Here is a 14,351-nt window from a genome sequence, read left to right on the forward strand (position 1 = left end):
AGATACGATAAAGGCGGAGTCCTTGGGGTGAAAAGAAGGTATGGACCGCTTTGTTGCAGAAAAAGAGACTGTTCGAGCCCAATTATCATCGGTCAAAAGTCAGCTTCAAGGTATGAAGGAGAAGAGCTTAACTCAAGCAAGGAAAATAGAGGAGCTGGAGGCTCGATTGGCTTCCGAACTTGCCAAGGCCAAATCTGAAGCCGAAAAGGCAAAGGCCGAGGCAGATGCGATCGTGGCCGTCTACCAAGCCAATGCTGAAGCCACTCAAGTCCAAGAGAGAGAGGCATCCGAGACTGCTCACACTCGAGCATATTGGATTGTCGAACTTGCCAAATGCCAATCTCGGAGGGAAACCCTCGAGGAAATCCACGCTCGAGGTTTCCACCTTACCAACGAGATAGTAAAGGCTAGAGAGCATGAAACTGAAGCTGGAGCGCTGGCCACTTCCGATAAAGATGATGATGATGGCAGCAAGAGCGGGTCCGAGAATGGGGAGGACCTCGATGGAGAAGAAGCTGCCCCCGGAGAAGATCAGGAACCTTAGGATTTTTCACCTTTGATCTTTTGTATAGGATCCTGATCGGACCTTGTAAATATTTTCATATATATAAAGATCTCTTTCCTTTCCGATTTGTCTTTATTTCATTTATGCTTTGTGAAAGTTTTGTTCATAAGTTCGAGACTTAGGCAATTTGATCCAAACCGAACTAGTGTAGTTTTTATAATCCAGTGAGTACTTGCTCGAACTCGGACTAGGGTGACCCTTAGGTTTTAATTGAGTGAGGATGATTTATTCGAACTCAAAAATAAACTGGCCCTTTAGGCTCTTGAATTAGGCCGATACGGCCATAGCAAAACAAAAATGGCTTTCTCCCCCTTTTCGGCTTGAAAAGTTTATCGTTATATAAATTCTGTTGTGCCTTAACACGAAATAAAGGATTTTCTCGAGAGTTCGAACGGTTCTGTACCCATTAGGATTTTTAAGGGTTGATATTATCGAGACCCTTTGTTTCGTAATGCCTTAGCATAAAATAAAGAATTTGTTTGAGAGTTCGAACGCCTTTGTATCCATTAGGGTTTTCGAGGGGTAATATTATCGAGACCCTTAGAAATTTAGCCGAGGGTAGCCTTTTTTAACCGGTTTGTGAAAATATTCGAAGGCCTATTTAATAACAAAAATCGGCCGTCTCTGAATCGTGTTGATTTGGCCGTAGCCTTTAACTTGGGATTCACCTTTTGGTCTTATTCCTTGTTATACTTAGAACTTGTTCAAAGTATCAGTCCCCGAGTGGGGTGGCCGTGGCCTATAAAATCGAGGATTGCCTTTTTAAGGTCTTACGATCTCGAGGTTTAGTAATTCGATTGTGTCAATTTTTTGGACGGTAGTCCCCGAGTATCGGGTAAATTGTTTGAACTTTAGCTGTGATCGGCCCTTAAGCCAGTTTCCACCATAGATCATAAGTATGAAATTGTAAAGTATAAATTTTTCTAAAGCATTGAGCATCTGGTAAGGAAAAATACTTCTTCTAATAAATTATACATGTGTACATGTTTTGCCATTAGGGCTCGAGTAATCTACACGGTTTATTTGACCGTTTGGTCCTCTACAAAATTTACCTATCGAGACCTTGTCGACATGAAGTATTTTCTTTGTAACTATCCGAGGGTGATGCCCCCTAGTATTCGAGGTTGATTGTAAAGGAGCCTCGGATACTGTTGAATTGCTCTAAGTTAGCACGAACAATGGTTCCCTCGTTAAAAACCTCGCCGGAAAAACCCATTTGGGATAAAAACCGGCCTAAGGGAAAAAGAGTGCAACACGTGCTTTCAGACCTAAGGACTGCGTTTGAAGAATCCTTTGATGTCTTTGATCAAACATCTGCAAATGGTTAGTATAAAATATAAACGAAAATGGAGAAGGTCATACCTTAGCAGTAATATCGTTTGAGGAGTGATATGTTCTAATTGTTTGGTAATTGTTCGCCGTTCATAGTGCCAAGTTTGTATGATCCTTTTCTAACGATGTCGAGGAACTGATATGGTCCCTCCCAGTTCGGACCAAGTTTTCCTTCATTTGGGTCTCGAGTATTGAGGGTGACCTTCCTCAGAATCAAGTCCCCGATTTTGAAGTGTCGAAGATTGGTTCTTCGATTGTAGTACCTTTCGATCCGCTATTTTTGTACGGCCATTCGAACGAGGTCGGCTTCCCGTTTTTCATCTAGCAATTCGAGGCTTGTATTTATAGCCTCGTGATTTGACTCTTCTGTTGCATATCAAAACCTGATGCTGGGTTCCCCGACTTCAATAGGGATCAGAGCTTCGGCGCTGTATACTAAAGAAAACAGTGTTGCCCCCGTACTAGATTTTGACGTCATTCGATACGCCCAAAGGACTTCGGGAAATATTTCTCTCCATTTTACCTTAGCGTCGTTCAATCTTTTCTTTAGATTTTGAATGATGGTATGTTTGTTGATTCGTCCTACCAGTTCCCACTATGGCATCGATAGGATCCTCTTTATTTTGTGATCTTCGAGCAATTTTGTTACTTTGCCGCCGACGAATTACTTTTCATTGTGGCATACAATCTCGACAGGCATCCCGAATCGGCATATAATGTGATCCCAGATAAATTCTATGACTTCTTTCTCTCTAATTTTCTCGAAATAACCCACTTAGAGAAATAGTCAATCATAAACAAAATAAATTTAGCTTTACCTGGGGCCGATGGAAGATGGCCGACGATATCCATTCCCCACTTCATGAATGGCCATAGGGATAAGACTGAGTGGAGTTGTTCTCCAGGCTGATGAATCATCGGTGCATACCTTTGACATTTGTCGCACTTTCGAACAAACTCTTTTGTATCCTTTTCCATATCGGCCCAATAGTATCCTGCTCTGATGACTTTTTGAACCAATGATTCGGCACCGGAATGATTTTCGCAAGTGCCCTCGTGGATTTCTCATAAGACGTAGTCGATATCTCCTCGTCCCACATATATCACCAATGGTCCATTGAACATCCTTCTATATAGTGTTCCATCTTCGGCCAATGTGAATTGTGCGGCCTTCGTACATATAGTCCTCGATATTTTAGGATCCGATGGAAGCTTCCCGTTCTTTAGGTACTCAATATATTTGTACCTCCAATCCCAGTTCAAACTTGTGGAGTTGATTTCGGCGTGGCCTTCTTCGATTACTGACCTTGAAAGTTGTACGACAGTCCTCGAGTTAATCTCGCCGTCTTCAACTGATGACCCCAAATTTTCAAGGGCATCGGCCTCGCCGTTTTGTTCTTGAGGTACATGTTGTAAGGTCCATTCTTTAAACCGATGTAGAGTCACCTATAATATGTCCAACTACCTCTGCATTCGATCTTCTCGGACCTCGAAAGTTCTATTGACTTTGTTTACCACGAGCAGGGAGTCACATTTGGCTTCGATGACTTCTGCTCCCAAACCTTTAGCTAGCTCAAGACTTGCAATCATGGCCTCATACTCGGCCTCATTGTTAGTTAACTTGAAAGTTTTAATAGCTTGTCTAATTGTATTACCCGTGGACGGCTTCAAAACGATGCCTAGCCCAGACCCCTTCACGTTCGAAGTGCCGTCTATGAAGAGGGTCCACACACCCCGATGGTGTACTTGATTTTAATAACAGTTCCTTTTCGACCTTAGGTATGAGGGCGGGTGTAAAGTCGGCCATGAAGTCTGCTAAGATTTGAGACTTGATGGTCGTTCGGGGTCGATACTCGATATCACACCCACTGATCTCGACAGCCCATTTGGCCAATCGGCCCGAAAGTTCGGGTTTATGCAAAATATTGCGAAGGGGATAAGTAGTCACCACACATATCGAGTGACACTGAAAATATGGTTTTAATTTCCTAGAAGCGCTTATTAAGGCAAGTGCTAATTTTTCTAAGTGTGGGTATCGGGTCTCGACCTCACCTAGAGTTCGACTAACATAATAAACAGAAAATTACGTACCTTGCTCTTCTCGAACTAGGACCCCACTTACCGCGATTTTCGAGACTGCTAAGTACAAGTATAGTTGCTCGTCTGCTTTCGGAGTATGAAGCAGTGGCGGGCTCGAGAGGTAACGCTTTAGTTTTTCCAATGCTTGGTGACATTCCGGGGTCCATGCAAAATTGTTGTTCTTTTTGAGCAGTGAGAAGAACTTGTGACTTCTATCTGAAGACCTCGAGATGAATCGGCTTAGGGCGTCTATGTGCCCTGTTAGTCTTTGTACGGCCTTAACATTATCCACGACTATGGTGTCTTTGATCGCCTTGATCTTATCGGGGTTGATTTTGATACCCCGATTTGATACCATAAAGCCGAGGAACTTGCCCGAGCCGACCCCAAATGCACATTTTTCCGGGTTGAGTTTCATGTTGTATTTCCTTAGTATATCGAAGGTCTCCTGCAAATGTGTCAAATGGTCCTCTGCTCGCAGGGACTTAACTAGTATATCATCAATATAAACTTCCATTGACTTACCTATTTGTTCTTCGAACATTCGATTTACTAAGCGTTGATAGGTGGCACCAACATTTTTTAGTCCAAACGGCATTACATTATAACAATAGGTGTCGTACTTAGTGACGAACGAAGTCTTTTCCTGATCCTCCGGGTTCATTTATATTTGATTGTACCCGGAGTAGGCATCGAGGAAACTAAGGATCTCATGGCTGGCCGTGGCATCGATCATGCAATCGATATATGGCAGACGAAAAGAGTCTTTAGGACATGCTTTGTTTAAATCTGTATAGTCTACACACATCCTAAGTTTATTTCCCTTTTTAGGGACTACAACTACGTTTGCTAACCATTCGGGATATTTTACCTCCCGAATGGACCCTATTTTGAGAAGTTTGGTTACCTCGTCCTTGATGAATGAATGTTTTACCTCGGACTGGGGTCTTCTCTTTTGTTTTACCGGGCAGAACTTCGGGTCCAAGCTCAGTCGATATGTAGCGATTTCCGACGGGAACCATGTCATATCTAAGTGGGACCAAGCAAAACAATCCATATTATCAATAAGAAATTTAATGAGTTTTTCCCTAAGCTCGGGCGTTAACCCTGTACCCAGGTATACCTTTCGATTGGGTAGATGCTCGATCAGTACGATTTGCTCCAGCTCCTCGACCATCCATTTAGTGGTGTCAGAATCCTCGGGGATTATGAAGGATCGAGGGATCAAATAATCATCGTCCTCGTCCTTTCCCTGCTTCTCTGATTAAGTCGGGGCTGGTAGCTGTGGTTGCTATTTAGCTCCCTATTTTCCTTTAGACTCTGATCCTTTTGTTGATGAAAGTGTCGATACCGGTATCACCTCGTCGACCGTGAACATCTCTTTGGCAGCATGTTGTTCCCCATACACCGTTTTTACTCCATCTGGTGTTGGGAACTTCAGCATTGGGTGAAGTGTTGAGGGGATCACCCTCATATTGTGAATCCAGGGTCTTCCGAGCAATATGTTGTATCTCATATCGCCTTCGATCACATGGAACTTTATTTTTTGAATAATTCCGGCTACATTTACTGGTAGGATAATTTCACCTTTAGTTGTTTTGCTTGCCATGTTAAAGCCATTGAGAATCCGAGCTGCGGGTACGATCTGATCTTGTAGGCCGAGCTGCTCCACGACCCTCGATCGAATAATATTGGCCGAACTTCCTGGATCAATTAAAACACGTTTAACCTGAATTTTATTCATAAGGATAGAGATTACCAAAGCGTCATTGTGGGGTTATGAAATCCCTTCTGCTTCCTCATCATTGAATGATAAAGTACCTTCTGGCACATAGTCCCAATTTTATTTTTCTCTGGTGATCGATACTTTAGTTCGTTTGAACACGGGCCCTTGTGGAATATCAACCCCACCAATGATCATGTGAATCACGTGCTGTGGTTCTTCCTGCTCGTTCTTCCTATTTGTGTCTCTGCCTCTTAAATGGTTTTTAGCTCGGTCTCTCAAGAATTCTCGAAGGTGACCCTCGTTGAATAGACGGGCCACCTCATCCCTTAGTTATCTGCAGTCTTTGGTTTTATGACCATGTATACCATGGTATTTGCATGTTTGATTGGGGTTCCTTTGGGATGGATCGATTTGTAGGGGTCTGGGTCATCTAGTATCTTTGATTCTTCCAATGGCTGACACAATACCTGATGCATCGACGCTAAAGTTGTATTCTGACAATCATGGTGCTTCTGTGGGATTTGCATGTTTATCGAAGCCGCTTTTGCTCATGAGCCCTCGAGAGCTCTGTCTTCGATCGTTCTTTCGATCATTTTGGATGGGATTGCATCCTGGGCCGCTATTTCTACAATCTGCGTTGTATGGTAGATACCGATCTCTGCTCGACCGGGGTTCTCTGTCGATATCCCTTTGAGTTCTGCCGACGGGCCTGTTTGGATAAGCGGAATCGAAAGGGGTCCCAATTGATCATCCTCGACCCTGATCTTTGACTGGTACCGATTATGTACATCGGCTCAGGTTACCGCAGGATATTCAATTAAATTCTGCTTTAGCTGTCGTGATGCCACCGAACTTCGTTCGTTCAAACCTTGAGTGAAGGCCTGGACAACCCAATCGTTTGTGAACGGTGGTAGTTCCATGCGGTTCCATCTGAAACCGAGATACGAATTCCCTCAATATTTTGTTGTCTTTTTGTTTCACCTTGAAGAGGTCTGATTTTCTAGTTGTGACCTTTATTGCTCCGGCATATGCCTTTATGAAGGAGTCTGCAAGCATGGCGAAGGAATCGATGGAATTAGGCGGCAAATTGTGGTACCATATCATTTCTCCTTTCGACAAGGTTTCTCCAAATTTCTTCAGTAGAACAGATTCAATCTCATCGTCTTCTAAGTCATTTCCCTTTATTGCACATGTATAAGAAGTGACATGTTCATTAGGGTCAGTGGTCCCGTTGTACTTAGGAATTTCTGGCATTCGGACTTTCTTCGGAATGGGTTTCGGTGCCGCACTCGGAGGGAAAGGCTTCTGTACAAATTTCTTTGAATCCATGCCTTTTAAAATCGGCGGCGCCCCTGATATTTGGTCAACCTGGGAGTTATATGTCTCTACTTTCTTGTCATTTGCCTCGATTTTCTTTTCTCCCAATTTAATCCATTTAGTGAGCTCCTCGAATATTTTTATAATTGTGGGGTCAGTCCCCGATTCATTGGCATTCGACCTTTCCGGCACATGCTCGATCCTTTGAACAACTTTTGGTCCGATCTTACTCGATGTTCGGTGTTGATTTTATAGTTGTGCTATAGTGGCCTGTTGAGCCTAAAATATTTTGAATATCAGTTGGAGGCTAACTCCACCATCTTCTCTGCCCTGTGCACCTCGACCACCTGATCGAACTTCCTTGTATATACTACCTTTGGGCTCAATGCCCAAATTTGCATTTATGGAGACATGTGAACTAACATCGACATGATTTGCAATTGGTGCTCCCTCGAGGTCGGCCTGAGGCACCTCGATTCCTAGGGCGGCTATGTTGTCGTTTTCCTCGTGAAATCCAAGGTTGTTGTCACTGTGTGTAGGTGCTGCTTGTGAGTTTGACATGTTTATCCTGAAAACAAAGATTCTTATGAGAAAAAGTGTAAAGCAGTGTGTGTTATTGAAATTAGTATTAAGCAATCACTATTATCCTTAGCCCCACGGTGGGCGCCAAATGGTTTACCCTTAAAATTGGATAACAATTAAACTTATAATATGGTTCTAAGGATACGTGATTTCACCTAATATCAATTGACAAATGTGAGGATGAGTAATAGAAATTAACAATAAAATAAAGCAAACCAGTGTTAGAATGAAACTCAGCCTTTGAGTTTGGACACCCTTGAACTGGTCGATGCAAGAACTATAAAAGTATAACAAGCTGAATAACAATGGTGAGAACAATAAAGAGAATTATATTGCTTTTTGTGTTTGTCAAAACGTGTCCTACAAATGATTAGAACCCCCTTTATATAGTAGAGGAGTTCCAGTTATGGTACAATTCTAATTACAGAAAGAAACCCTATGATTAGCTAATTAACCATTTATGGTTTGATCCGTTCCAAAATTTACGCCATGATCCTCGACCAGTCACCGAGATTTACGCCATGATCCTCGGTCAGCCACAAATATCTTGCCTTTCTGTTAATATGCTATCTCCGATCTTACTTGATGTTTGTCTCATTTGACTTCGATCGCTATTAGCCTCGATCTCGACAGGTACCTCGGTTCTGAGCTCGATACCTTACCCTCGTAACATGGCCTATTCTGTTACGAGACCATCCTTCGATGTAAACCCTCAATTTTGGTCAAACAGTAAAATCGAGAGGGCCTGGTTTTAACAATTTGTCCAAATAAAATCCCGTAAAATCTAATATTCCGTGCATTGAAAAAGGTTGGATCCCCCCCCCCCCCCCCAACTAGTTACCTCTTGTTTCGTTCCTCTAACCTTTAAAGTTGTAAATTACAAAAAATTTAGCAAAACTTGAAAGTAAAATCCATCAATAAAAAAAGTTAAAGGTTATACTCTAAAATATCTTTCTGACAAGTAAAGAAATCAGAATACTAGAAAACATCAAAGAGAAAATTTGAAATATTAATGAAGAAATGAAAGTGTATTGATGAAACTAGCTGAAACACTCAAATCACTTCTCTTTTTCCTCGAGAAAACAAAGAACAAAATCTTGAATCTTGCACTGAAATATGAAATTAACCATTAAATTAAAAGGATTCTTAAAGATTATTCTTAAAACTAGCTGAAACACTCAAATTATAAAGTATCATTTTCCACATTTTATCAATAGAGAGATGGTAACAAGAAGGGACAGGGGAATTAGATAGAGATGGTGGTGAATCCAAAAGGATGAAAAGGGGGAAAGAGAAGGGGAAGATAGGGTGGAATGCATATAATTTTTTTGGGAATGGGTGGATTATTAATATGGAACAGTTGGATTTTAGTTTGGAAATGAGGCGGGTCTTTTTAATCCAATCAGGGCAGTCACGTGTATTTTTTAAGTTGGAATGAAGGATTTAATGAGGGGGCGCAAATATAGGCCAAAAGTATGACAGTAGAGGTAGTTATATTAAAAAAATCGAAATATATGGTAGATATAACTTATTTTCGAAAGTAAAGGGACAAATATGACCCTTTGTCATTTTATTTATCTGGTTGAAGGTTATGGTCCATTTTGTTTTCTTTCACGTAGTTACTAGGAGAGTAAAGAAAGTTAGTTGTATAATAATAGCTGCGAAATCTGTAAGATTTGAACTCGTAAAATCATATTTAAATTACGCTAAATATATATATGTGGCCCCTTAAACTTGCTCGATTTTTTTATTTATGCACCTAAACTGAGTGTTGTTACTATTGAATATCTAAACCTAAGTTCAAGTGTGTCTATTAGACACATCTCTCACACTCTCAGAAACAACTTAAGCGTGTGTTCTCAAACCCCTTCTATATGACAAATAAATAAATTAATATGTGACATATGAACAAGCAAAAAACCTTTCTTACTATTTTTTATTCAGAATCTCTCCCCGTCTTCTTCTTTCCCACTGGCAGCGATGTCGCGGGAGTGACCATCAAGACCTCCACCAATAAATTGAAGATGACTTACAATGAGGAGAGGGTGGCTACATAGCAATCATAAACAGAGAGACAATCCTACAAAATCACTTTCAGATTCTAGTTAATATTTATATGGCACATAAAAATCATAAACAACGAATGAATTAACTTCAAGGGACGTTCTTTAATGGAAATAATTTGTATATTTTCTTGTTTACGGGAAAAATAGTTTATTCGCTTTACCAGTTTTTTGATAAAAAATGGGTTAAATGCTACTGAATTGAGGATGATACAAAATCCTTTATCAGCTAGTATGATCTGTAAGAACCGTATGAAGAATTTAGACAAAAACAATATCAATGATCAACAAGGCAGGGCTAGAGATCTAAATAAAAATACAGTGATGAGCTTTTTCGTACTGGCTAATGCTTTTTTTCTTCAAAATAATACAGATAGAGAGAGAGAGTTCTATCGTAATGGATCTGCCTTATATTCACTGAGAAGCTATCTATATAAAATAAGAAAGCGCCTTTTTTGTGATAAGACCCTTTGACAGTGCAAAAAGGACTATTAAAAAGGCGTCTATGGTTCAACACAGAGCTCGATAATAGCTGATGTCAGAGAGTTAGTGATAATGCGCTCCAACTAGCGTTAGGATCAAGGCCAAAATAAAAAGATCCGTTGGATCTAGTGTTACTGTACCACGGGCCAACAATGACCTTAACCATTTTGAGACAACAAAGTTGCCTAGAGATACCAATTGCCACGATCTTAGAGCCCCCAAATGAGGCCATCTGCCACGATACCATGAGTGTCAGACTTCTATTGGTCCGAACTTCCACATGTCATATCCCTATTGGTACACCTGGCAGGTCTAAATTTTCATCTTATACATATAATCCCCCACTTTTCGTATACTTGATGAAACATATCATGGAAGTGGAAGAGGTACAAAATTCCACTGGCGGTAAAGAAATCGAAAAGGCTATCGACGGCTTCAGATACGTGCCACGACGTGCATTAAAGAGCCCTAATTATTACTCTTGGATTTCGTTCGGCGGTACCTTTTACCTTAAACTTGCGAGGTCACCTGGCCCCTCCATGATTGAGCGGTTACTGGATGCAACGATTTCACGTCTTCTTACTCAAACCAGTTCCAATTGCAAGAATGGTTCATTACCTTCCTTTCATTACCTAACGGTGTCTACTTCCTAAAATTACTCATTTTCGCTACAACTCCACCAAATGATTTGGCTCCTTCTGTGCGTAGAAGAGGGAAGGCCCCCGTGGTGGAAACTGCTGACAAGTTGGGTCTAGAGGATCTCGTCGCCGAGATAGTTCCTCAAACCCTATACCTTGAGGGCGACTATCAAAGCGTCAACAAGGGCAGGCCAGTGGAGGAGTATGTGTCCTTAGTGAGGGAGGAATGCCTTTCTCGAGTAATGGCAGATTGCGACTGGATGCCGATGTTGAATTCGACATCGTGGGCGACGAGGCTCGAATCACCAACCACATGGCAGGCTTCTCTATGATCTTCACTAACCCGTTTACCATAGGCTTTGGGCTCTCTATACCCAAAATTATTGAAATCTTCTGCCACCACTATCAGGTCTGTTTGGCTTAATTGCCCCCCCCCCCCCCAGTTCTGGAGATTGGTTGCATGCATCTAATTCCTGGCCGATCGGGCCAAAATGAATTTCACCCTTGACCATCTGATACATCTCTACTCTCTTCGACTATTCTGGGAGGAATGATACGCTTGATTGCATGAGGTACACGCACCTTGATGATGAGTGCTGAAGACGACCTTGACCGGGGATAGTGGGACCAGTTTGATAGAATCTTAACATATCGACTGCATCAGCCAACTTCCCCACCGCTTCCGAAAACATAGAGGCTTTCACGTAAGGCTTTGTAACGCTCTTCAACACTTTTTATTAGTCCAAGTCTTACTCATCTTTTACTATGTTGGTTTTGCGTTTGCATCCCGAGCGGTCTCCTGTACACCTGTACCTAAGATCTTCGACTAGGTGAGGGACATTTTATGAGTCTCTGTACAGGATGACCGAACATGGAGGGCCATTTTATTCAACCGATTAAAGGGTAAAAACCATGGTAACCGGTGGCTAGAGCGCATGAAACAAAAAAATTTCTTGTCACATCTTCCTTATCTCTGAATTTGTATTTTCTGTATGCATGTTAGGGAAGATATCAAATGCTAGGGTGCTCCCTTAATCCGCCTCCATATTTGCTCGTATTCGGGACTTAGCTTCCGAAGTTTCTTTACACTAGAAAAGAAGGGCCCAGGATTATTGCGAGCCCAATATTAAGGGGATCAATGCACGTCTCCTCCACCGTTGTCGGGAGATCAGGAGCTGGAGGGCAGAGATGACCAGGGTGGTCAACATCGATGCCGAAGAGGTAGAGGCCATTTCTATGGGAGGAGGTGGAAGATATGAGGTTTCAACCGCTGAATTGGAGGTGATCGGGGGACTTGTGAAGGAGAGTGTGGTTCCTTCCGGTCCGGCAATCAGGGACGGCTGAGGTACCATTGATCAGGAGCTTCCCACTGAAGAGGGCCTCTCGAATCTTCTCCTTACCCGGTGGGTTCTCACGATCCGAAATCCTCTCTTTCCTACCTCTTTTAAGTAACATAAGCTTTCCTCTTATTTTATCTTTCTTGAATTTGGAAATCTTATCTTGATGCTTTCACTCGTGTAGCTCTATTCACTTGCCATCACCTCTATGAAAATTGCATGAAGTTAGCCGATGGCACTCACCGAGGAAGTTGAGTGTGCTAAGGCTGAGGTCAGCGAGCTTCACGCAAACAACTCTAAGCTTCGAGAAGATCAAGAGGATAGGCAAGCTCTATGATCATTCTTATCTTTGTAGTTTGATTATGTCCAGAAGGAATTGATGGAGCGAAAGGCTACTCTGGCTGTTCTCTCCGAATCCAATCGGGAGCTCTAGGTGAAAAACCTTTCTAGGGCGAATGACCATGCTCAAGATTTATCTTCAAGCATTGCTCTTCAGGAGTGGATGGCTCAATGCAGGCTGAACTAAAGACCTTCAAGGACCATTGTCATCAAGAGGTAGCTTCTAGAATAAAGCTCGAGGACCAATGTAGGAAACTCTGGGTGTACCGCCAAGCTGACAAAGAAACGGCCGAGTTGGACCAGAATTGGGTGATCCTCTCTACCCATTTGGAGACCCTGCATCCAGTTCAGGGAGGCGGCCTTGATCTTTCCTAAATAATCATCGAGGCTGAAGCAGTCACCGCTACTATAGAGCAAGCCCTAGAACTGGTGCCATCTGGGTCCGATGAAGAGAGTTCCGAGAGCGAAGATTCTGCTGGTCCTTTTAGAAGTGTTTCCCCTGTCTTAGTGTTTGTTTTATGGAGTCCTCAGGATACTATGCCCTTTTTATATTTTATCTGTTTTGGGCACTTAGGTTAGGTATTTTTAGATCCTTTCTACGTGTGAATGACATTTGGTCCCACCAAACAAATACAACCTTCTCCTGGTTATGTATACAAGTGAGTTGATGAATGCTTACTTTGCTATCTTTTGTGCTTCTCATGATTGCCTTGCTCTGTTCTTGACACTTAGATTTATTTGAATGTTGTTTTGTGATTAAACGTTAATGAAGAATTCCTCATAAATTAAGGGTACGATATGTGTCTAAATGGATCCTCGGAGTTCCCCCAATCGATTACTTAACACTTAATCGTGAAGGCTTTCCGACTTTTACCTTTTGTTGGAACTATGTTCGCGGGAATGTACTACATGTTTTGAGTGACAACTATGGTTTGCCTTGAAGGTTTTTAAGTTTATATTTCTCTTTTTGATGAAACCAAGTCTCAAACCAAATCTGAATACGTAGCATATGATGGCGTTTGCTATGATCAAGAATTATCCATTCGATTCATGAACAAGAACACTTAACCGTAAAGGTTAGTTTGCTTTGATCCTCTTTCAGGACTGTATTTACATTTGAGAAATAGGGGAATATACTTAGGGATTAGGTGAAAATTTTCGGTTATCTTCGAAGGAATTTTTTGCTTTTTAATCCTTTTACCTGTTGTCGAGTTTTGAGCCGAATCTGGGTATGTAACTTCCATTTTTGTGTTAAAATCGGGAATTAGTCATCCTACTCAAAAAAGGAGGGCCCTTTTAACATGGTGCATATGAGGAGAACGTCTTGACCTCATTTTTAGGCACAAGATCTTTTTAAAACTTTATGATTTTAATCCGGAGATTGTGTCGCGTGTTTCTTGTGAACTTTTACAATCTAAGTCTGGAGACTGTGTCACGTGTTTGTAGCGGGATTTTATGATCTAAGTCTGGAGACTGTATCATATGGTTGTTATGAGCTGAGTTTAGGAATGTGTCATGTGATTGGTTTTTAATGAAAACTATACGTCTGAGTCGGGGACTTGTTATAATAAAAGAAAATGTGAGAAGATTCTTGAATTTGATAATTGCTTTATTTTCTTTGAGGGGAAAACTGCCCTATTTATACATATCTTTGAGGGTCAAATAGCCCTAGTTATACATAAACCTCTACGAGTTTCCCCGACTTAAGTTGTGAGCTTTTTGTAAGTATGGTAAAAGGAAATATTCCTGGCTATTGATCTCACTTGAGCAGTCTCCGTCAACCCTGATTTTGTGAAGTCTCGGTACCTAATCCCCCTAGTGAATAAGTATGAGGGTGGAATACTTTAGCTCTGGAATCCTTTCGCGAGTCCTGCACTCTGGAATCCCAGT

At 41.7% G+C, this 14,351-nt stretch overlaps 1 long non-coding RNA gene across 1 annotated transcript; it reads left to right on the plus strand.

Annotated features, from left to right (window-relative positions):
- The first annotated feature begins 10,520 nt into the window (after window positions 1–10,520).
- Window positions 10,521–13,102, plus strand: LOC107808569 (uncharacterized). The gene is made up of 3 exons (XR_001653174.2): window positions 10,521–11,489; window positions 11,789–12,188; window positions 12,307–13,102. It is a non-coding gene; the product is annotated as an uncharacterized LOC107808569 (long non-coding RNA).
- The last annotated feature ends 1,249 nt before the right edge of the window (window positions 13,103–14,351 follow it).

This window comes from Nicotiana tabacum, chromosome 21 (assembly GCF_000715075.1).
Source record: "Nicotiana tabacum cultivar K326 chromosome 21, ASM71507v2, whole genome shotgun sequence".
Lineage (NCBI taxonomy): Eukaryota > Viridiplantae > Streptophyta > Magnoliopsida > Solanales > Solanaceae > Nicotiana > Nicotiana tabacum.